General features: G+C 45.9%; 1 long non-coding RNA gene across 3 annotated transcripts; it reads left to right on the forward strand.

Annotated features, from left to right (window-relative positions):
* Positions 1 to 877: 877 nt before the first annotated feature.
* LOC123615810 (uncharacterized) lies at positions 878 to 25169 on the forward strand. Of its 3 annotated transcripts, none has more exons than XR_006723564.2 (5): positions 878 to 1224; positions 17348 to 17485; positions 18107 to 18160; positions 18270 to 18637; positions 23954 to 25169. It is a non-coding gene; the product is annotated as an uncharacterized LOC123615810 (long non-coding RNA). The 3 variants fall into 3 exon arrangements; XR_006723560.2 differs by having other exon boundaries at positions 18480 to 18637; XR_006723558.2 differs by having other exon boundaries at positions 18107 to 18637.

Raw genomic sequence — 25169 nt, forward strand, 5'->3', positions numbered from 1 at the left:
CCTCTCTGGCCACAGTCAGAGTCCAGCCCCAGGTTATCCTCGTGGAGGTGTGTGCGGGGCTCTCTTTCCTCCGTGCTTATGAGGCTGTGAGACACGTCCAGAGCTGCCCAGGATCTGTCTTGAGCCCCATGGGGACAACCAACCCCAGAGAATGGGGACGAGGGGAGGACCTTGTGGATGTCTGGAGGAAGGGCCTTTCAGGAGAAGGGGACAAGGGCAGAAGCCCTGCATGTTCTAACAGAAGGTCAGCGTGGTCCCGGAGAAGGGCGGGCAGAGCAGCAGGAGATGAGGTCAGACAGGCAGAGGGCAGATCACAGAAGCCTCTGAGGCAACGAGTTTTACTTTGAATCTTACTTTGAGAGAGAGATGAGAAGCATGGATTGACATTGTCCAACTTCTGCTTTTAAAAGATCGCTCTGTAAGTGGAATATCTTGTAGAGGGTGAGCAGAGACGAGAACAGGGAGACCAGTGAGGAGGCACTGCCAGCCCAGGGAGAGACGTGGACGGCTTGGACCGGGAGGTATTGGAGGAAGTGAGGCGTGGTTGGATTCCAGACATACTTCAAAGGTCGAGCCAATAGGACTTTTTTGGCGGACTGAATGTGCATTTAGAAGAAAAAGAGGGGAGGGAGATGACTCCAAGGGTTTTTCCCTAAACAGTTGGAAAAATGGAGCTGTCATCTGAGATGGGGTAGGTGGAGGAGGCATGGGAGTGGGTAATCGAGGGTTCAGTTCTGGACAGTGGCTGGCGCCCACATATAATTACTATTAATGATACCCTGGCAGGGCAAGTTGTTAAGAGAGCATTTTTAATACCAGTTATTTTCCTCTTTGTCACTCCCTGGCATTTCCTCCCCGTCCCTCCTCCCAGCCTCGTGTTAGCATCGATAACCTTCACATGTGAGGGATCAATGCACGTGGGGAGGAGCGGAGAGGGGAGGCCCCCACCCAGGTACTCCAGTTACAAAGCCTGGCACAGCGAGCGGCGAGACACCACCGTGGGTAGAGCTCTTCAGCACTGGCTGCTCCCAGCGAGACAGCAGCAAGATTTTCTTCACCTGGCCTCTCTCTGATCATCAGTAATTGCTCTTGGGGACCGAGCAGACATGAGTCTAATCAGTCAGGAGTGAGTACCTGGCAGGTTTTGCTGTCTGATATCATGAACTCGAGAGGAAGCAGAGCGGGTTCTGCTTTGGGAAGGTTAGAAACATCTCATGCTAACAGGTAAGAGAAAGTTCTCTTCGTTCTTTGCTTTTTTTTTAAACGTCATAGAATTTTCTAGAATTCTGCCTGGGGTACAGGCAGAGAGAGCTGCCTGCAGTAAGAATGGGTACTATAAGGCAACTATTTAAATTGCCAAGGAAGCAGGTTTTGCTCCCCAGGAGGAAGGCAGAGGGAAGCTTGTCCCATTCATTGTGGAGCTGACCACGCGCCCCCTCGGCCTGGCACGAACTTGGGTGCATCAGTGCGCTGGGCTCAGCGTGCTCAGCTAGCTGTTGCTATGGAATTTCGTCCTGCAATCAAAGCCTCTGCCTTGATAATTTAATTGCACTTTAAAAAAAAAAAAAAAAAAACCTTGAATTCGAGTAAATCCTGAGAATATCATGAGAGCTTTTGATTAATGTAAAATTAAAGCTCTTTCAGAAGCATTAATTGAATAAAAAGAACACTATTCAAAAAGCTGTAAGGACGTCCCAAGCCATTTAAAGATATACAGTCATTATCTTAAAATCTGGTTAATTAAGCTACTGATATCAAACATTTTGACTTCAGAGTACTTTATTTATGTTTAAGTTTCTATCTCATCTTCTTGTTGCCCTGACCCTTTGGTATCTATTTTTATTTCCTATTGACCTATCCTGAATCTCTTCTTTTCCATGTTAGCTGGCAAACAAGCCCTAAAATATTTCCAATTTCATCTTTCTCAGCATCCTTCTTGCTGGCCAAGGGTGGGTGAGATGTCATAATTAAAAGCGATCCAAAAAAGAATATGAAAACAAATATGTGTATGGATATGTATGAGTGAACTATTATGCTGTACACCAGAAATTGACACGATATTATAAACTGACTATACTTCAATAAAAAAAATTTTTTAAAGCATTTGTGTGGGAAAAAAGTGATCCACTCCTTCTGGGATAGCTGAGATAAAACATGCTTTTAGGTTGGCAGAAGAATTTGGATTTTGAGTATTGAAAGAAACAAATTGTAAGCATGATATGAAATTAGTATTAAGATTGACCAACAGTACACTTAAAAGATTGGGAAATTGCTCTTCCCCCCAGCAAGGTAAAAGAAACCATTCAGTTAGGGCCAAGCACCGCCCTCAAGGCCCTTGGTGTAATCCTGTTGCCAGTGGGCATGGGTTACCTTGCTCTCGGTCTTGTGAAACCACAGGGACCAGCTAGGATGCTTAGTGCCTCGCAGGGGTCATGGAAGACCCACAATGCCCAAACATTAAAAAATTGATTATCTTATAACATACATTTGTCGGTAGAGGGTACCCCAAGGTTGGTTAATTCAACAATGCAAAGGTGTACCTGAACACAGATATTCTTTCCATCCTCGTTGTTCAGGCTTTTGGGCTCACATATGTCCTGTTGCAAGATGGCAACAGCATCTCCATCCACATCTGAGGCAGGAAAGGAGCTCAGTTTTCTCCTTTCCTTCACTTTTTAAAAGCATGAGAACCTTTCCCGTAGTCAGCCAGTGGACTTACATTCACACATCTGACTGGCCAAAGTTGTGTCTCATGCTCATGAGTAAACCTAAACCAGCAAGGAGAGCAGATTACTGTGGTCATCTTAAACCCCACGATTCGTCCCCCCGAGACTAGGGAGAAGCCATGCCTCTCGTGGTGGGCAAGACCCCCAAGACCTACCCAAGGCAGAGTTCCGTCAGCAGGGATGGGGAGAGACAGCTGCCAGGCGGGAACGACGGGCAAGCAGCAGCGTTTCCTACCACACGTCTCTGGTTTTCTTCCCATATCCCAGCTGAGCCACTTAGTCCCCTTTGCTTACTCCTCTTCCCTCTGCCTGTCCTCGAAACACTGGAACCCCTCAGCACTCGGCCGGGCCCTCTTCTCTCCTCCATGTGTGCTCTCCTCTCAGCCCTGCGGTTTTAAATGCCATCTACATGCTGCTGATGCTCCGGATTTATATCTCCCACCCAGACCCTTCTTCTCTGGGCTCCGTATTTGGACATATAACTGCACACTTGATGGCTCTCCTTTCATGTCTCAGAAGCATCCCAAACGTGTATGTCCAAAACCAAACTTTCTATTTTCCCCCAAACCAGCCCCTCTCCAGGCTTTCCCATCTTAGTGATTGGCACCTCCATCTGCCCAGTGTCTCAGAACAGATGTCTGGGATGTCTTGATTCGTACCTTCCCTAACTGCTCATGAAAACCACTCTTCTTTTATTCAACATGGCATCTAGCGTGCCACTCCCACCATAAGTGTCCAGCCCACAGTAGGTACTCAAAAAGTATTTGTTGAAAATGATCAAGTGTGCTTGTGTGGTACATACTTGACTGGAGAGTGGAAACATGGAGGTTTAGAAAGAGCCTAAGCATAGTAATATGTCGCATTCTGATAAAGATGTTCATATGGGAGTGAATTGAAAGAAACATTGACAATTATAATGCCACTCTTCCTCCCCAGTTCAAGCATAATCCCACCAATCTTTTGACAGGACTCCCATAGGCACTAAAGGGGTAGAGATGAAATCTTACAATTTACTTGGAGCTTCTCTCGGATGTATTGGCCTCCTTGTGGCTCCTGTCGCAAAGCCATGTTTGATGGCACGGTGCGTAACAAGAGCCCAACATGAATTCAAATGGTGATGCATGATCTGCACTTTCTCTCAGTGAGGCTTGCGATCAGTGACCACTGAAACAGAGAGCAGAGGGATGCTCCTTTCTTTCCCAACATCAGTGACACTGAATGCTGTAATGTTTGAAAGATGGGGGACTTTAACAGCCAGGTACTGCTGCGTAATGAGTACCTATAAAATCTTGGTGGCAACGAGCATTTACTTCCCATTCGTCTGCAGCTTGGCCAAAGCAGCTCATCTGGGCTGGGTGCTGCTGGGGCGCTGCTGGGGCGCTGCTGGATTTGATTCTGGTGGGGTGGGGAGGGGTGACTGCTCTACACGTATTCATTCTGAGTGCTGCTGAAGGGGCAGCGGCTGCCCAAGGGAAGTTCTTCTCGCAGTGATGACAAAAAACACAGAAGGGCAAGTGGAAATTCTTGAAGTCTCTTAAAGCCAAGGCTCAGAACTAGCACATTGCCATTTTGGCTAGTCAAGGCAAGCTATAAGATCAAGCCCAAAGTCAAGGGCAGTACACAGTGCCCTTTGTGGGACGGTCTACAGAGCTACAGGGCAAAAGGCGTGGATACAGGGAGGAGGGATGAGCTGGAACAATAGTTCAGTCTGTCTGAGTATACACTACACAACAAAGAAAGCAGAAGAGAAAGCTTGGGTTCAGCTCGAACAGATCAAGTCCAGGGTGGGGCTGCCTCTCCCTCTGCTCTGTCTGCTCGTCACTGCAATTCACACTACACCTTATGGTCCCTTTGAAATAGACTACCCAGTGTAGGTCCCATCCCTCTCAAATCCATGCCGTTTTTTGTCTATTTAGTAACACCCGGACAACGTCCCAGGCTGGTGCCCGCGATGATTTCTTAGTACGGCTGTTATGGGAGGCATTTCATTTCACATCTGCTGACACAATTTGCTGTCTCTCTAAAATTAAAAAAAAAAGAAAAGAAAGAGAGAGGGAGATTCATACTCTGACGGCTGTAAAGGATAATGAGTAATTTATTCAGAGCTATATACAAATCAGACTATCGTCTTCCAGACAGAATCAATAATATAATTTTAAGCCCACACACATTTACAAATGCGAACACTCCAGCGCAGCTGGGTTGCCATGGGCAACCAGGGCATGCCAGCTCGTGATCTGAAACAGGCCGATGTCTCCCAGCCTGGTAAGCACATTCTGCAGACAGACTCCAAGGGAGCAGAGGATGTTAGTGTTGGCTCTGATCAGGCCGCCGCACAAATGCGCCCCTCCGATGGTTTGGATTAGTTCTCATCTGAACTGCACTGCTTTTTCAAACTCTTATTTGCACAGGGCTTCTTCAATATCCCGTCTGTGTCTGTGTTGAAGCAGGCTGGGGGGTGGAATGGGGAGGCGTGTGATGGAGCCGTGTGGACTACAGCAGGTGGCATGACTCACACCCCAAAGCTCCTGACAGTCTGAGGTCAGATCAGCAACAGGCAGGGCTCAGGTCAGAGGCCGGGAGGCAGGCTGACTGGTCAACTGGAAAGTGGGCCCAATGGGCCTTCCCCAAAAGGGGGCCTGATCAGATGTCGAGAGCTGATGTATGTTGGTTGGAAAAATAAGAGGAAGAAACAGGAAGGCATGAAGTGGAAAGTGAAGGTGGTTTGGGCAAACGCAAACACTGAGAGTGGGGTGAGGGGCAAGTAGGTCCTTCAAAGGGCTGGGGGGAGGGGGGCACACAGGAATGAAACATGATGGTTCCATTAAACATGTCGGTACAAACCTAAATTCGTTGCCAGGAGAGCCTGTCTTAGCTCGGGTGGCCATGACAAAACGCCATAGATTGGGGGCCTTAAACAACAACATTTATTTCTCACAGTTCTGGGGGCTGGAAGCCCAGGCACTGGGTGCCCGCATGGTGGGGCTCTTGCAGGCGGCTGTCTCCCTGGCTTATGGACAACCAGCTTCTCTTTGTATCCTTGCATTGTGGAAAGCGATGTCGCCTTTCTTGTGTCTGTTTTTATAAAGGTGGCAATCCCTTTCGTGAAGGCTCTACTCTCATGGCCTTACTACTTCTCCAAATATCAGCATATTGGGGATTACGGCTTCAACATATGCCTCTGGGGGGACAGGACACAAACTACGAATTATGGGATGTTCCTCGTGAGAGAGACACTGATATTCGCAAGAACCACGAAAACATTTCATTAAGAATGAGGAGATATTTTTGATGATACCATAACATGACCTGTCCCCATCCTGCTGACTAGTCTTGGTCAGATTCAAAGAGCAGACCGGTAGAGAGCTCTGGGCTACACCCTACACCCACCCCAGAACTCCTCCTTGACTTAAAACTGAGGCTTCTCCCTCAGCTTACACACCTGCTACAGCGGGGAGGTGCCTTGGCTGGGGACAATGCGAGCAGAAGGTCTTAGGTGAGACCAGCACTGGGTGTTCCTAGACGGAAGGAGACCCAGAGCCTAAAGGTGTGAGCTGGGATAGGATCCCATCAGGAGAGTCTTTTTGCCCCTACCTTTCTGTGGTGAGAACATTGAAGTTCTTCTCTCTTGGCAAATTTCAATTATACAATAGAATGTCATCAACCAGAGTCACCGGGCTCTACATTAGATCCTCAGTCCCTGGTCAATTTATAACTGAAAGTTCCTATCATTTGACCAACCTCTTCTTATTTCTCCCACCTCCAGCCCCTGGCAACCACTGCTGTGCTCTGTTTCTATGAGTCTGACTTTTGTTTAGATTCCACATGTTAAGTGACACCTGCTGTATTTGTCTTTCTCTGTCTGGCTTATTTCACTTAGCAAAATGCCCTCCAGTTTCATTATTCATATTGTTGCAAATGACAGAATTTCCTTCTTTTTTAAGGCTGAATAATATTCCATTGAAGAAATATGTATCATAAACATGTATCTATCTATATATATATCACATTTTCTTTATCCATTCATCCATTGACAAACACTTAGATTGTTTCCATTCCTGGGCTATTGTGAATGATGCTGCTAATAACAGGGGAACATAGATATCTCTTTGAGACAATGATCTCATTTCCTTTGGATAAATTCCAGAAGTGGAATGGCTGGATCATTCTATTTTTAATTTCTTGAGGAACCTCCATACTGTTTTGCATAGTATCTGCACTGTACTGCTGGTGGGAGTTCATACTCTCACCAGCAGTACACAAGTGTTCCCTTTTCTTCACAGCCTTGCCAGCACTTTTCTCTCATCTTTTTGATATTAGACATCCTAACAGGTATGAGTTGAGAGGAGCTTTAAAGTGCAGCAGAAAAGTCAAAAAGCACCTGCAAGATCACTGGGTCCTACCACCTCACTTTATGGGCACAAAAATTAAAGTCACAGAAGTTAAACGATTTGTCCAAGGTCAGAAAACCAGAGTGGCAGTTGTGTAGAGACTGTGGGGGCAGTGGGGCCCCTGGCTCCAAGCAGAGGGATGGCTTGAGGAAAGGAGACTTCGTGAGAGGGGAATCTGAGGTCAGGAAGGATCAGGGTTGAGAACAGCAAATGTCAGGGAGGCCCAGAAACCACTCATGTTAGCAGGATAACAGGAGGATTGAATGACTTGAAGACTGGGCAGATAAAGAGGATGGTGGCTTTGGATTGCAGGGGTATCTGGTAGCCAAGGAGCAATAGCTCAAAAGCTTCACTCTGGAGCCTCATCGTTCATGCAACTCAGCTCCCTCAGCTTGTCTGTTTCTGTCTGTCTGGCCACCATTTCCTGAACATTTTCCCACCACTTCCTGAACCCTTTTCAAAGGTCCTAACTTAAACACCAGGAGAGAGACTCACACCGGCCCAGCTCATCTTTTCAGTAGTCCTCAGTTCCCCTCGTCTAATCAGCTATGGCAAGAGGGTCAAGTCTACTTGGTCAGCCTTTTGTAGAACAAAAAGAGGCAGGGCTGGACATGATGATGATGATGATGATGATGATGATGATGATGATGATAATAATAATAATAATAATAATAATAATAATAATAATATAGTTAACACACCTGGAGCACCTACTATGTGCCTTTCACTGCTCTGAATACTTGACGTTCATTATAACACAGACTTTGCTTTTTACCCTATGACGTGTGCACCAGAATTGTGAGCATTTCAGCTGGGGACATTTAATATCAGAAGCCATGCACCTGTATCTCCATACTCTCCCACCCCAGATAAAAGGTTGTGTGTCTCCAATGCTTCCACATCCTAACCTCTTCTCTCCCCTTCAGCATCTTCCTCCCGGCCACACACACACCCTGCAGAGGTTCGGTGCTCCCACTGGAGCTTCGTTCTCAAAGTGCTTCGTTTAAATGCCCGTGGTCCAAAACCATCCCTACTCCTCCCCCCCAACCCCATCCAAATCCTGCTGCTCTCAGCTCACCTCCGGCTCTCGCCCCTCTCTTCACCTGACCCCAGAAAGCCTGATTTGTTGTGCAGGGCCTGCCCATATTAGAGAAGCCTTTCTCCACAACAGATATTATGTTATTTTGGTCACAGTGAAATAAAATTTCAAGGCACGAAGAGTGAGAGAATTTTCAAAGAGTTTCGCAGGCTCTGTGGACACAGTTTCCACACGCAGCATCCAGAAGCAACACCCAGGATGCTCTGAATGGGGCCCTCCGATCCCCCAGGAGCCCAGACCCCAGGGAGGACCCACAGTCTGCCCCGGAGCCTGAGGACGGGTCTCTGATAAGATAACTGTTTTGCATTTTGTTCCTCTTCCTGGAGTCCAAATATGGCCCAATGAGATGAAATGAGATTACAAACTTCTTTTGCCTTATTTGGTGACCAAAGGGATGGGTTTCTCCCTAACCTCTATGTTTCAAAAAGATCCGGTAAGCAAGATTTTTCAGTCAAGGCAGTTTAAGCAAGAGTCTAGCAAGTGCTACTCTCTCTGAGCACAAATGCAAAAGGGCACAGTTTTCAAGAAAGAAGTCTCAAATCTGTTATAGCCTTTGTTCTTTATGGTGGAAACACTTCCATGGAAAAACCAGCAATCTCAGTCACCTCTGGGGACTTTCCTGAGCATCCCCCATAACAGTGTTGTTATGTGTTGTCAAATTAATAGTAATTAGGATTATTGCTCAAGCAACTTATTTATGTCTAATTGCCACACGCTACAACAAAAATGATCGTGACAGATTTGCTTTGTTGTAAGCTTTATATAATTACAATCCTTCACTTACACGGATTTTGTCTTAATAGTTTACTGCTTACTTGTTATGTTGTCTGCTCAGAACCGAAAACATGTTAAGAAGCTAGTCGTTCTGGGGCTGTATCCGGGGCTCTTCTTTTTCTTACAGCAGAGTGGGAAGGACTCGGCTTGATGTCTTCCGTCTTGACCATCGAAGGTAGAGATCCTGCCTCCACACCCCCAAAGTCCTTTCCCGCTTTGGCGCCACCTCTGAGAAGCTGGCTTCTCAGAAGGGACTTGCATGTGGGGTCGTGGGCAGTGGGGGTGAAGGGGGACCCAGGCTCCTCACCGAGACCCCTGACCGGGCTGTCTCCGCGTGGGGTCCGGGCGGCATCCTGAACGCAGTGGCGATCCGGGGGGAGCCGGCGATGCTTCGAGCTCCGACCTGCCCCTGCGGACCTCGGCCTTCGGGGGAGCAGGGGCTGCGGAGAGCCGACGCCCCGGCCTGGCCGCTGCGGGCCCGCCTCCCCGGGCGGAGGACGCGCGGCCCCTCAGTCGGAACCGAGGACCTGGCCCAGGGGAGGATGCCGCCCCACCGCGCGGACCCGGCGCGGAGCCCGAGGGCGGAAAAGGTAAGGTGCGGGGAGGGGACGAGCAGACCACCTTCCTGAGCCACGCATGTTCTCAGACAGGGCTTGGAACGGGGCTGGAATCCCCTAGGGTCCCTGGCGCAATGATCATATTTAAAGCCAGGGTCCCTATCAGGTGTGCTGTGGCCCCCTCCCCCTCCCACGGGAGACCCATCGGCTGTTTGCTGCCTCTTAACCGGCCCTCGCCGCGTGCACACACCTGGCGGAGCGTCCCGGTGACCCACCGTGGCCAGTTTCTCCACGTGTCCTTCCCCCTTCTCCTTTCCATGTCTACCAACATTTTCCTTTTTTAGGTCCAGCTCCTTTCCAGTGTCATTCTTTGCTTTCCAAGGTCACGATTGCCTCTCCAGATAAATTGGATTCATGCTAATATGTTAATGAATGAATTCCAATTAATCCGTTTCGTTTGATTTTAATTCAGCAAACTTTTTATGGAGCAATATCATACACCGAGCCCCAGAGAAAACTCAAATTTAAACAAAACATAGCCCCTCAAGATTTTATACAACCAATACAGTTTTTCCTTAAAGGAAATAGTTTAGAGAGTACCGAAGTGAGATTTTTAAGTTTTTAATAAGAGTATACTTATGCTAATGTTCACTGGAAGTCTAACAAGCACATCAAACCCATGGTTCCATGATGATTATTGTTTAGAATGAGGCTAAAGAAGGTAATATATACAATAAGCAATCTATTTGAAGAAAAATATTAAGTAAATGACACTGAAATGACAAAAATCAGTGCAGGCGATGGACTCATGACTAATTTTCAGGAAGCAGGAGCTCCGTAAGAGAGAAAGATGTGTATCCAAAAGACAGGCGCTCCTGACGGGGAGACGGTGGGGAGGGAGGGAGAGTACTGCTGGCTTGGGAGACAAGGAGGGCTTCCGGGAGGAAGTGGCATGTGAGCTGGGCCTTAAAGGATGGCCAAGAGTTTTTCCAAGGTTATACGAAGTGGAGCCACCCCCATGGAAGAAACAGCACATAAGACGTACAAGCGATTGAAGTACGCTGGCCAAGAAGCAGAAATGGGATGAATGCCGGACAGGAAGGTTGGAAATGGATGATGCGGAGTTAAGACTTGGGTTTTGTTCTTTTTGCCATTGTGACCCATGCACATAATACAACAACAGGAGCTTTCCTCAGAGCAGGGATCTTCATAGTGCTTTGAGGATGAGATCAGTTAATGGGTCAGGAGACTGACTCGCTGGAATATGATTGGCATCTAAAACTGAGACAGACAATAGTTAATATCAGAGGGCGTCTTCCAGAAGCAGCATAAGCAGTGCATTGGGAAACTTTTGCTTCCTAAGTGTGCACCAAGTCCTGATGTCAAATGGGTCAGAAAAGTCTGGAGCGAGCTGCCCCCGTGTGATGAGACTTTCGGCTGCTGCAGACCTTCATGAACAATCTATTTCTGGGCCCCTCTCAAGTCAGTGCATAGAGAGTTCAACCTGGGAGGTTCTACTCTGACCTCTGCTTTGCCTATCAAACCCCTTTTCAGTCCTCCAGGATTCCGCCAGAAAGTTTCAGTCACCGTCAGAGGATGTGGGGCGTTTCATGGTTGAGGGTGACTTTTTCACTGACTGCAACCAGCCTGGGTTTTAATTCTTTGCTGATTGGCTTACCCAGTTTGGAAACTGCAGTGACCCAGGACACAGTGCTTGTGCCGGGCTGTGTTTGGCAGGGGACCTCTGAGGCCTGAGGCTCTTCGTCGCCAACTTGGAGTAGTGATGCATCTGAAGCTCCTGGCGCAGAGTGTGTGTGGGCAGGTGCAGAATCAAGGCTGTGCAGGAGGGTGTGGGATGATGCCACTTCAAAGTAAAAGGCATGGCTTCCATGACATATATTTAAATGAATATATGTGGGAAAACAGGCACACAGTAGCTATTTTTAATGTGCATTAAAACTATAACAGCCAGAGTTGCTCATAGAGTCCTGGCTTTGGATATAGGAGATGAAGACCTTTTTGGCTCTACCACTGACTTCCCTGGTGACAGCAAGGAAGGTGGGCAAGAGCCCAGGGAAGCAGTGGGTGGCAAGACCAGCCCATTCTTCATAGTTCAAGTTTATCATCACTTTGTCTCCAGACTGTTGCCTCTTTGAAAGTTTCATCTTTGAGGGTGCCAACTTTGTTTCCGCACCACCCTAGGTCAGCTCCTTCATATAATGCTTGTTCCTCCCTCAAGACCTGCTCTCAGGAAAAGACCTAGAAGTTTCTTAGTAGATGGATAATAGCTTAAATTGACCTTTGCAGAAGTTTTTGTGCTTTAGCAAGTCTGAGGACCTCCAAGCAGGGAGGAGGCTTGAGCTGGACTCGCATTAGTCAGTGAGTGGAGCATCTGCCAGGGCAGATAAACACACGGTTAAAGCACAGCATGTAGGTGGCTGCCATTCCATCAATGCACACACTCAGATTCGCTCAGTGCCACTTAGAATCAGGTTTTTAAAGCTGGAAAGAACCTGGTTAAGATTTCTTCCCTTAGTGATAAAGAAACTGAGACCCAGAGGGATAAAGTCAATTAAGTGCAACTGAACACCTACTTTTTGAGCATCTACTGTGTGCCGGACACATGCTCCACACAAGGGAAACAATGAATGTGACTTGGTCGGGACCTGCCCTTCATCTTCCCAAGGTCACATGGTCCATCTGTACGGACCTCGATTCTGCAGGCTGCTCTGTCACTGAGAGTGGGCAGCCAGGGCACCAGCAGGAAAAGATTCTTTAATTTGGTAGAACTGCGAATAGTGACTTGTAAAAGGTTTCTATTTATCTTCTATCACAATCCTCAGTGAGAACCTGTTAAGCATATATGTACACACATGCTATAAATTGTATATACACACACACACACTCACACATAACATTTTGTGAAATATATATTATATATAATATATATATAATTTATAGCATGCATGTGTATATATGTTTAACAGATTCTCACTGAGGATTGTAATATAAAAGAAAGTCATGATTTACAGTACATAACATTGGAAGGGGTGATATTTTAGGCATACATGCCAATCAATACATAAGTGAACAGATAGGATATTAGTTATCTATTGCCACGGTGATGCTGCTGCTTAACAAAAAACCACAAAACCTCAGTGGCATCCAGCACTAACCACTGGTTCCTCACATGCCTGCAGAGTCAGCTAGACAGCCCTGTCCCCATGGCTGGCTGGCTCACATGTCTGGAAACCCGGAGGCTGCCAGCTGATGTAAGGTCTAAGTGGCTGGGCAATGTGTCTTCTAGCAGACTAGCTGAGGCACGGTCTCATGTTGATGGCGTGAGCGAGAGGACATGCTCAATCATGTAAACATGTTTTTAAGCCTCTGTTTGCTCACATTTTCTAATTTTTCATTGACCAAAGCGAGTCACCCAGCTAAGCCCAGAGACAAGGTAGGAAGCCATTGTGAGTTACCTGGCGAAGTATGCAGGGCATTTTTTTTACAATTTATCACAACAGTGGGCAATAAAGTTGGATTTGCTTTGTCGATCCCGTTCCCAGAATATTGGCCTTCCCCTCTCTGATCTTGGTTTTCAACATCTGGTGCCTAGAACTCCAGAGGATATTGTGAGAGCCTTTTTTTTTTTTTCCTTTGCAGGCTAACAGGTAGAAAAGATACAGGTGTTTAGCAAAGATGTGCCCTCAAGAGATAGACTAGAAAGGGGACACTGGACAGGAAACAGGGACCTGGCATCTCCCAGCAAGGCAGAGCTGGGGTGGAAGGCAGCTAGGAAAGAGGGTATGAATGGAGTTACAGGAGGGCCCTGATGGCAGCTGGGAACATCCCCATCCTCCCAACTGTGGACTTGGTTCAAGGGGAAAGTTTCAAACAACTTGTTCCAGGAATGGGAAGAGTCAGTCCCATTTCTAATGCAGAAAGAATCTAGATTTCCAGTCTCAACACTAATCAGTAAGCTGACCTTAGGCAAGTTACTTACTTCTCCGGTCCTCAGCTTTCCGGCTGCAAGGAAGAGGGGTGACTGTGAGGGGCCTAAGTTCCCTCCCAGCTCAGTCCTTCTCTGTCTCTTTCTCCATCACCTTGTTCTTGGTACAGACACGTTGTGTTCTCACTCCTCCCTACAGTGCTCGTGGCAAACAGAGCGGCTCCACCCTGGCTTTTCCCTGCCAAGAGCCTCAGAATCCTGCTCAACCTGGTACTCGAGCACTCCAGCTGATGTGCATGCTCCTGCCAGGGCAGCTCTGCTGCATTTCTTTGCTGAGGCGGGAAGAAGCACTTCCCTTCTCTGTTCTTTTTTTTAACCATGAGGAGGCCATGGAATCTACCCAAGCAGCTGGGAAAGCAGCAAAATACTCATTTTAGATTAATTTAGGGAAGCAAGCTGGGAAATGCTCGGGCTGCTCTTTGCAACAAATTTGGATCCTTTTAAAAGCTTCAATAAGCTGTGGAATATCCCCACAGTGGGAAGGCTTTAATACTCACTGAAAGAAGGGAGAAGATGTGACTCTTCAAATGTCACCACACTTTTAACCATATAACATACAACCATGTAAGCATAACCAAAATAACAAAGCAAAAACACCTCCAAGTGAAGGGGCCTTTGAGGTTCACTTTTAGGGGACCAGCCACTTGGGTTGAAACAATCCACTGATTTTTAGATTCTCTGGAGAGGAGACATGAGTGACAGTGGACATTAGCAGTCTGGAAGTCCACACCACTCCACCCCACCCATCTGCCTGTGTTCTCTTGGGAGCTGGCCCCAGAGCTGGCCGGGGACCTGGGGCAGAGGCAGGGCAGCAGAGGAGAGTTGGCGAGCAGCACAGATCACCTGTGCTGGGATCCTGGTTCCAGCACCCACTATTTGTGGGAAGCCAGGCAAGTTAATTGGCCTCTCTGTGCCTCAGTTTCCTGATCTGTAAAATATGGACCCTGATAGTATCTCCCTCAGAGTTGTTATGAAAATTAATGGAAATGCGCACATGAAGCACCCAGCAGCTGGCTCATAATGAATTCCAATAAAGGTTAGATGTTAGTGGCATCCTGCCTAAGGTTGCCTTAACTTCCTTAAAATTGAAGCAACTTTCTGAACTTCCTGTTCCTAAGATGGCTAAGAAGACAATCTTTTTTTAAGCCTCAGTTTATTGTGCATTTGAGAGTTCCTGGCAGAATCACCCAGGCCTTTTTTTCTTCCCCCTCTCCTTCCAGTGGTTATGTGATTATCTTGTTTCCCCCAAGAAAAAGATTGCTTTCACAACCTGGGTTCCTGTAACTGCCCCTCTTCCTCTTCATCAGGACGATCCGCCTGGGAGCCTCTAGCTGTCCTCACGCTCTGAAGTTACTGTCCTTTTTAGACTCTTAAGGCCACAGGATCATAGCTCTCTACTTTCTGAAGCTATAGAGACAGCCACACAAGGAACAGATTTTCAAAAGGACACTTTATCCGATTAATTAGTCAATTCCCTTGTCGTAGATGTGAAATTACCCCTAAACCATCCTGACTGAGGAGACTCAACAGTGAGCAGCGAAGAGCTGCTGGGATGTAACAATAGGAGAGCTCATTTGCAATGCAAATGAGCAACCAGCAGGCAAACAAACCCCTATGGGAAAACCACTCTAATCATAAAACACACCCCCCCTGCTTTGGGGAGGCTGCAGTGTCAGGACAAACAGAATCATAGCCCTGTGAATCCTCGCCAGTATAGGATATTAGCGAGTTATCCAGGTAGTTTTTTACGAGATTTCATTTGAATACAGCAAAATGCATTACTGGGCAATCGATAATATCTTTAAAACTTGACTCCACAATTGTGGACTGAATTATTTATGGTTGTCCCTATAGCGATGATAGTTTGGAAATAAAATAGTCAGGCTTTTCTCTGTGTTTTTATTTGTAGGAAAACAAGTCATTCAAGCTTTTTACGGATACAATGTGACTAGCTGTCGATGGCAGTTACAAATTTTCAAGCCCTGCCAAGCACAGGAGAACCCAGAAGGGACATATGTTTTCTCTGCTTTGTGTTCCAAATTTGCCTTAAAAACATGCAATTATGTGAAGGCCTGATTTATAATTTCAAGGAAAAGCACAATAATGGCTCTATCTCGTAGCTGCGTTTCTCCAAATCGTATTTATATTACTGCCTTTTCAAAAGAAGTTGGCTAATGATCACTGGATTTTTCGCTTTCCATCATGACATGAAAATTTGATGAGGTCTGTGAGATTTAAGAACTGATTTCTTAGGTGCAAAGGAAATTTAGTTAACATTGTTTGGTACTGCAGCCCTGAAAAATCTTCTGTGGTTATCTTTCATCCACTTCCTTATTTTTGTGTTGAGTGGGAGAAGGGGCTGTGTATCTACAGCCAGGAGGCAAAGATGGAATAGAATGACCAGGAAAACAAAGAGGAAACCTGAAGGCGCGGGAGGCTGTAGGTGTCTTACAAGTGCAGGGAGGAGGCAGGGTGTTCAGGATGCTTGTTGGATGGCTCTGGGGAGAAGTTGTGAAGCGAGACAGTGAGGCTTTTTGGTCACATTTTATGCATAACTGAAAATTGCTGTAAAGCCCTCTATAAATTATATAATCACTGGCTTTGATTCCATGCCCTTTGTTACTATTTTTAATAATGGCTTTTACTTCACTCTCTCCGAAGCATTTCTAGTAAATTTATGGAATGAAGAGGAATTAGTCTCTTTCTGGATTGGGGAGCCCCCTCCTGGGAGGTAGGCAGTTTTGGGTTTGTTTGTTATTTGTTCTTTTTGAGTAATGGAGGTAGAGAAAGGTGCAAGGCCAATTTCACTTAATAAGGTTCTTAGTGGACAAATAATAATCATTGTATAGAGTTTCAGGAAATTTTGAAGCTAAGAGAAAAAGATATTTGGGGACAGTGGAAAGATAGAAGTTTGTGGCAAGGATAACATTATAGGCAGTATGTTTTGATTGCTTTGTACAAATCTAGAGTCACCACTTTGTTAGTTTAGGAATATAAACGTCTTATGTAACTTTCAGACTCACAGAGTATTTATATTGTATATTTAGAATTGTAAAGGCTCAGAAAAATACAGTAGGAAAAGTTGAAATAATACCATGTCTTTCTCATAAAATTCCAGTCTTAAAGGGAATAATTTTCAAATTCTTAAAAAATTGTTTCACCCTCTGGAAGCCACATCTAGGGTGGAGGATAGGAAGTCACATGCCCTTAGAGGCCCCATCTTCTTTCAGGCCTCCGATTTGAGTACACTTGTCTCACACGTGTCATGTGTGCGCCTGGTATGCGCCTGGTGTACTCTCGTCTGCTTTTTTGGATGCTGGAGAAGGCTTAGTCTAAGAAAATGTTGAATTCATTTGACAGCAATATCTATTATCAAGGAGGAAAAATGGCTTTTGCATTTGCTGGAATCACCTGTCAGACATACTTGAATACTGTTGGGGTCTTTTTCCCAATCAGCTCTCTGCACGTTACCTCCTGGGTTCAGGTCTTGCCAGAGGAGCCCTACGGGAAAAGTTCAAGCGGAAACTTCAGCTGGAGTGCTTTCTCATTCTAGAGCCAGGTTTCTAATTTTCTCCCTCAGTGAAAGCAAGTTAAAAAAGAATCATTCAGTCACTTCAGACGATTTGAAATGTGCGTCAACTTTTACAAAACGGTGGATCTCCCAAGAGCTTTGGTGTCAGTTTGAGTTTTATGGTAAAGGCCACTACCTTGGAAGCTTAGGGGTGGTCATAGAAATTTCAGAAGATGAGCCCGTTGGGGAAATAGCCAATTTCCTCCTTCGCTGTCTTCCTTAGGCCTCATGAGACGGTGCAAGAACATCAGCACTTAACTTGACTCTACCCGTTGGTGACAGTTTATTCATTCAAGCTGGAAGTTTAAGGATTTTCATTTATAAAAGCCGAATTGTTGAGATCGAAGCTAAGAGACTGGAGGTGAGCAAGAGACGTCCCCTGGTGATCTGTTTATTGAGTGAAGGACAGGTGACTACAAGGTAACCAGTTTCCCTAACACCACGAGTAGCAAGAACTTCTAGTCATGGCTTCAGAAAACTACCCCAGAAAAAAGGGCTGCGGATCAGTCCTGCCAAGACCTCCTCCTGGTTCAGCCTGGGGTGAGAAGGAGTGGAGAGCAGAGGGTGTGGCTAAAGGCAGTTCTCACGCACTGGCCTCCCAGCAGAGAGAGCATCTTCGGAATCTGATCCGCCAAAGTATTTTCAGTCTCCCTTCTCTCCTATCCGTCCAGCCCCTGATCTTTTCTCTCCTGAGTCTGTCGTCTCCCCTCCTCCCACTACCTTGCCACCTCTTCCTTCCTTCCAGCCCAGTTGAGCCCAGCCTACCCCAGAATTTGGGGCTGAGGAATCAGATGAATTGGAGGAGAGATTAAGAAAACGAGAGACCAAGAAAATGAGGGTTGGCATATTCTAAGCGTTACTTCGAGGCTCAGCTATCCCAATCTCATAAAGAGAGGAATTATGGGTTTCCAGAAATTGCATTTTATGGGCATTACTGTTAGCATTATATGTTTTTAATTTATTTTCTTTTTGCTTTGGCAAGATCGAACATCAAGTGACCCTTGAAGAGCTACAACGCTTAAATGCACTCTTTCAGGTAGGAATCGAGCAGGTGAGCTTTCTAAATAATCATCTGGGTAATTTGATTCTCTTTTTGATGGCTGATTTTTCAGTGAAAGTACAATCCTTTAACTCCTATAAAATAGCAATGAAGAGTAAATTCTCTGTAATTGTCACTTCTTAATGGATTTGGAAACAAATTGTGAAAGCATCAGAGAAACGAACAAAAAGGTAACGTGTTAGAAGTTGACAGAGTTCAGGTAAGTCCAATTAGACATTCAGTTCTTGGCACTCTTGCTCCCAGACTAAACAAAATGCAACTGTGTTCATAGCTAATGATTCTTTTTCCCTCCTAGGAGTATGAGAAGAGAGAAAGACAGCTGCTGGATATGGAAACTTTCAAATACATAATGAAGCAGAGCATGAGGTCACAGAAGAGAGTAAATGGGTTTTATAAATGTTGGAGCATTGCGACCACAGTTAAAACGTTAACCCTAGGAACCAGTTAGGCTTGGTGAGCTATCTGCGTGATCACACTCAGCTCTGAACTGTGATTTCTGCCGAGACCCAGACTGAACAGCTTCTATGGGAAAATACTTTTAAATTACTCAGTACATTAGACCAGCAAGATATTTAGAGACTTTTCTGTAAAAAGAGAAAAAAGCTTTTATTAGATCACTGGTTGTTTCCAAAGAATTTGGGAACTTCTCCCATCCCTACACTGCTGGAATTAAGTATTTTAGATATTCTCTCTGCCATCTTGGTTAGCCTATTTTTTTAGCCCAGAATATGAAATTTTATGGAATATCTTAGTCCCTTCAGGCTGCCGTACAAAAACCCATAAAATAAGTGGCTAGATAGCAAGCACTTGTTTCTCACAGTTCCAGAGCCTAGAACTGAGGTCAGGGTGCAGACTTCTTGTTGGATGCTCCCAGGACAGAAGGATCTCTTTCGTAAGATCACTGATCCTGTTCTTGAGGGCTCCATGCTCGTGCCCTGAGCACCTCCCAAATGCCCCACTTCCTAATATCATCACATTGGGCATTAGGGTTTCAGCATATGAATTTGGGGGTACACCAACATCCAAACCATAGCAATGAATAAGGCTGTATTCGTAAGATAAAGAACACATTAGAACAGGAGATGCTGTTTACGCTCCACTTGCTAAAGTGTCATGATTACATCGTAAATTATAAAAAAAAAAAACCACTCAAGGTAAATCTCAACAATTTTGTCCCTTGAGTTTGAACAAAAGCCCACCACTGTCAAACTGCAGGCTGCTGAGGTCCCAGCTGCCCCCTCTCAGTTACAAAGCCCTCGGGTTCGATGGTTGCCATGGAAGTTTAGGTGTTTAGAGTCTCATCCACTATGCAGATGTGATCATTAAATAGCACTTATTTTTTAAAAATATCTGCTCCATATGAGTAATATTAAACAAATAAACAAAACTTCTGTTGGGCAGAGAGAGGAGCGATTTCAATGGATAAATTATTAGATGTTTTAACAATATCCCAGATCTTTTTGACCAAGCAGTCTAATTACCTACATTTTTAGCCTAGTCACTCATCTACTCATTCTCTTATCCTCTCATTCATTCACTCACTCACTCATCCATTCATTCAATAAATATTTACTTATGGCACAAAAAGTCAATCACGATGTGATCTCTGCCCTCAGGGAGGTCAGGGCTGGCTTAGCTTTCAGCCCAGGTGCTATGGGAGCATCTAAACCAGACCAGGGAGCCAGGAAGTTCTCCTGGAAGAGACGAACCTTGGGCTGAGTTGTCAGGAGCACAATGTGTAGGCTGAGTATTTCAGACATGGGTGGCATCGAGGAATGGGGGTCTCACCACAAGCCCTGTGGTTTCCTTGGGGAGCAGAGAAGGTGATGCTCTATTTTCCTATTTCCATGGCTTCCATATGCTGTTGTTCCCTTGCCTAGAATGTTCTCTTTCCATTTTTTACCTGAGCAATAATTATCTCTGGATTCTGATTTTTCTTTATATTTCGAGAATTTAGAGCCATGCCTGGCACATACAGGTACCCAATAAATGTTATTGGGAGAACAAAGGACTTTAAGGCAGTGCAGTCATCATAGACTCAAAGGAATCTGTTCTAACTTCCCTAGAAATAAGTAGATGCTCCTCTTTTAAGCTGGTGGTGGTCTGCAGTTACCTGTAGCGCAGAACTGATCTTTGGCATTGCATTGCTGGCTTGCTGTGACCCCAGAGACAGTGACTACTGCGAGGGCAAGTAACACGTCTTTCAGGGCTGAAGCCTCAGCATCTGGCACAGGGCTTGGCGAACCGCTGATGCTCACTCTGTTTTTCTTCAGTACGTGAGTCTATGTGAGGAGGAAGTAGTCCAGTGTCCTTCAGCATCTCACGTAATCATACTGAGAAGGTAGTTCCCCGCCGGGGCAGAGGCTGTTCATGCAAACACATGCTCCCCACAGCTCTGGGCTGATGGAGGAAGCTGGGTCTCTCTGGGCAGAGCCACAGCGCTGCAAGGCCAGGGCGAGGCCGTGTGGTGGCCTGTGCACCGCCCGAGGGCCCACTCCCACAGTGGCTCACAGCGCTGCACGGCCCTTGCCTGATGCCACCTGGTCTGGAGCTCCAGGCATCCAGGCAGACCCACACCTCTCCCAGGCTCCGCCCTGTGGTGACAGGGGTGGTCCAGGTGAGCAGCCCGAGCCTCAGCAGTGGTTTCCCTCATCCTGAGCTTTTTGTGTTTCCTGTTCCATCTCTGATCCCAGGCTCTCTGGAAGCCGTCCCTCTGGGTGTTTTGGTTTGTTGGGACTTTCATTCCAAAAATATTTGTTACCAGTTATGTGTGTGGTATTGTCTAGTTGCCATGGTGATGTCTGCGCTGGCAGCCATACCCAGGAATGTGCGATGTCTCCTTTGGAACGTGACTTAGAGGAAGCTGGGGCTGAGCTTAGTCCCACAGCCAGGGCCTGTTCACAGGACCCCTACCCTGGCACGGGGTATCAGCTCACCAGGGGGCAATGCCCGTGTCTTGGAGATCGGGCATCATCTTATTTCCTCCATTTTGGTGTCTTTACCAAGCAAAGGCATACACCCCTGGGACTTACAAGAGGAAAGCCAACATCTCACGCTCCCCAAAATAGACATAAAACCTGACCATCTCTCCTGAAGCTGCAAATTATGGAATCCAAGGGTTTGAAAGAATCTTAGAAGTCACTTAGTATGTAAACTCTTCAATGCACAAATTCTCTTCTCTGCTAAGCCAGGAGCCAGCATATGCTTGGAAACTTTCAGGTAAAGGAAACTCAATACCTTATAGGTTACCCATTTCAAGGCTGGAGAGACGTGACCTTAAATTAAAAATAAGTTTTTTTCCCTTTCTGAGCTGAAATTGGTCTTTCTTGGCATTCTACTCATTAGCCCAACTTCTAATCTTATGAATCACTGTATGAATTAGGCATTGCACCAGAACGAATTATCACAAATTTAGTAGCTTAAAACTACACGTATGTTATCTCACAGTTTTTGTAAGTTAGGAATCCAGTCATGGCTTAGCTGGATTCTGTGCTCCAGGGTGTCTTGTGAGGCTGCATCAAGGTGGTAGCTATGCTTGGATCTCATCTGAAAGCTTGACTGGGGAATGATGCACTTCCAAGGACACATGGTTGTTGCCAGATTCAGTTTCTTGCAGGTTGTTAGACTAAGGCCTCTGTTCCTCACTGGTTGTTGGCCAGAGTCTGCCCTCAGTTCCCTTCCACGTGGGTAGCTCACACCATGATAGCTGGCTTCCTCAAAGCCAGCAAGGGAGAGAGCGCCCACCAGGAAGACGGAAGTTATGATCTCATGTAATCTAATCACAGAAGTGACATCACTTCAGTGTTGAGGTACTGAGACCCATTGGTCCCAGGCAAGTTACTCAAGGAGACGGTATTTCATCAGCCATGAGCACCAAGAGGCAGGGACCATGGGGTCCATCTTCTAGCCTGCCTGCTACGGCCACACAGAGGAAATCTGCTCCCACACAATGACCTTTCTAACACTTGAACATAATTTTCATGACTTGCACATCTTTTTGTCTTGGCTACGCCCAAGTGAGTAACTCCCTCACGAACCGAGTCATTGTCCTCAGAACCTGCTTTGCTGTTTATCTCCAACTGGGGCCCCTAAAGACAGGTCAGTTCTCTAGCTGGAACTGACCAGGGTGGAGTGGGACCTCCTGGGAGCGCAAGCTTGGGAGACACGCAGCTCCTCTTACTAATTAGGGCCTGATTTCAAAAATAGAACTTCTAGGAGCCCAGTCTCTCACTGGGGAAGAGTTTTGGTGTCAGTGCACTGAATCCAGATTAATAGTCCTATTAGTGTTCTGAAGCAAACATTCCAGAGAGCTTTAAGCATTATGCATTTTTGAATGTGAAATTCATAAACTGGAAAAGTAAAGCTGTCCCCTTTCTCCTGTATCCCTTTACCCACCAATCCAGTGAATAATTTACTCTATCAAACAGATTAATTTTTTTCCTCTCCAGAATATTGAACAAATAGAACAACTTTTCATGAAAATAGACTATAAAGCAGTGGGCAAAATTCAGTGGGTAAGTTGGGTGGTGTTATGTAACTCAGACTTGAAGTTCGTAAGGGAAACGTATGAGATGTTTGCTTCTGAGCCTTTCTGTTGTTCCCTGTGCCCCTCAGTGCCTTTGCCAAGTGGAAGTTGAACCAAGGGGACACGCATGTTTACAATTTAAAAGTTCCTGTAATGTCAGGTTATACTTGGAAGAGTTTAACTAGGAATTTCAGTAGCTAAGGCAAGTTCCAAGAAGGCTTTCCTAGCCAGGGAAGGAGGATACACCTGCCACTTTGCCCAAAAGCAAACGTGGAACAGCAGTGAGCAAGAAATCCTGGGCGCAAGCGCCACCTGATGCTAATGAGCTCACTGACGCATCTAACGGGTTTAGAACAGGGACAGCCACAGAGTAATTTCTCAACAAATATTATTATCATCATCACTATCAATGTATCCCAATATGGGGGTATCCCAATAATGAGGAGCTGAGGCAACTGCTTTTAAAATTCTCTGCCATTGTGCGTCAGTATCCTTCTGCTGTTCTAGGATGAATTAAGTTCTAAAGTGACAAGCTGAGCGGTGGGACACCTCTATTCAGACCTCAGAGCAGCTCCCCAACCAAATCAAATACAAGTGTTTTCACTGTCATCTGATTTGAAAAGGAGCAGTCAGGACTCCAGGGAAGGGAAGGGGAGACCAGTGAAGTAGGGCTTTGGGGGAAGTGGAGAGAAAATGGAGGTGTTCCCAGGCCCTGTGGGCACCCCCACCCCTGCCCTCCCACCACAGGCCTGCTTTTCCCTGCATACACTGCTGAGATTCGAAATGAGGCATACATCCTGGTGGGTAGGACCAACAGACCAACGGGTGCTCAAGTCTCAGGCCAGCCACTTGCCAGTTGTTTAAGGCTATGTAACCTTTCTAGACTTGAGTTTCCCAATTTGTAACATGAAGAGAACAATTACCTATCTCATCCAGTTATCTCCAGGATGGAGGTGAGGGTCCACATGGCCTGGAACAGGGTCTATGCTCAACCACCACCACCATTGTCACCTTTAGAGGAAGGGACTGGGCCCGGAAGGGAGCCCAGACCCTGGGTAGCAGTCCAGCAGGCCCAACTCAGTTATCAGCCCCGAGTGTTTGGCAGCCAAGTCCACACCAGTGAACTAGGTCGTACTGATACTTATGTCATGTCCAAGAAAGGATAGTCGCGCCTGGATGATAAAGAGAATTTCGGAAAGCCAGAAAGACAGGAGAGGTTTAATGAATTTTCTTTGATTCTCCAGGATGGCTTCTGCACATATCTGCAGCTCGTGTATTCTGAGCAAGCTGATGCTTTGGCTCGACAAAAAGAGGTTTCCTTCCAGCTGCCTGCTGTGCTGCAGGGGCTGTCATACGGGGGTCCCGTGCTGCGCATTCTCTCCGCAACTGATGACACCTTAATCATGATCAGAGAAGATGGAGCCATTTATTTCTGGTCCCTGCAGCTGAAGTTGAAAAGAAGAAAGTGGGTTTTTGTATGTGATTCTCATTTTCTAAGGATGCTGAGTGCTCCAGTTTGATTCTATTTGCTATTTTAAACTGCTCCTCAAGTGGCATGATTACAGAAATTGTGTCCTTGAATATAATATATTCATGTTGGATTTTGCCAGTCTACTGAATGCAAATAAAATATGATCTCTATATGTAGCACAAGATAATTCTTCCTCCTGCTTCTAAAATCAGATGGAGTGATGAATTACATGTGACTCCATCATGTAATTTACCATATATCTTAATGAATGACAAATGGAAAAGAATTTTCCATTTTTCTCCCTGTTAATGGTTATTTCAGTTTAGGTGGCTGTGCTAGGGTTTCTCTTCAGAGAACTTAATGAATCACAGAATCAGAACCTCAGAAGGCAAGAAGCATTTGGGAAGTGCGCTTAGGACAGGAATAACAATACCTGACCCATTCCAGAATATAATCTGTCTTTTAAGTCATTGTTTCATTATCTCATTCAATGAATCGTTGAGCCCTTGTTGCTGCTCAGGCTCTGTGCAGGGTGCTGAGAATACAGACACCCATTCCTGCCCTCAGGAAACTTACCATCCACCCTGGAAGATACAGCTAAACTATACCCCTCAGGCTGCCAAATAAGCCCTGCCTAGAGAGAGGGGCTAAAGTTGGCTCTTGATGCTGATGTAGCAAGTTCTTTTTACAGGCAGACCTTGTTTCATCGCGTTTCTCTGGTACTGCATTGGTCGCAGACTGAAGGCTGTGGCAACGCTGCATCCAGCAGGGCTATCAGTGCCATTTTCCCAACCGCAGTTGCTCACTTTGTTTCTCTGTGTCACATTTTGATAATTCTTGCAATATTTCACAATTTTTCACTCTCATTATATCTGTTATGGTGACCTGTGATCAGTGATCTTTGATGCTACTATTGCAAAAAGATAACTACTCGTGGAAGGCTCAGATGACAGTTAGCATCTTTTAACAATAAAGTATTTTTAAATTAA

The sequence above is a fragment of the Camelus bactrianus genome, chromosome 14 (genome assembly GCF_048773025.1).
Source record: "Camelus bactrianus isolate YW-2024 breed Bactrian camel chromosome 14, ASM4877302v1, whole genome shotgun sequence".
In the NCBI taxonomy this organism is placed as follows: domain Eukaryota; kingdom Metazoa; phylum Chordata; class Mammalia; order Artiodactyla; family Camelidae; genus Camelus; species Camelus bactrianus.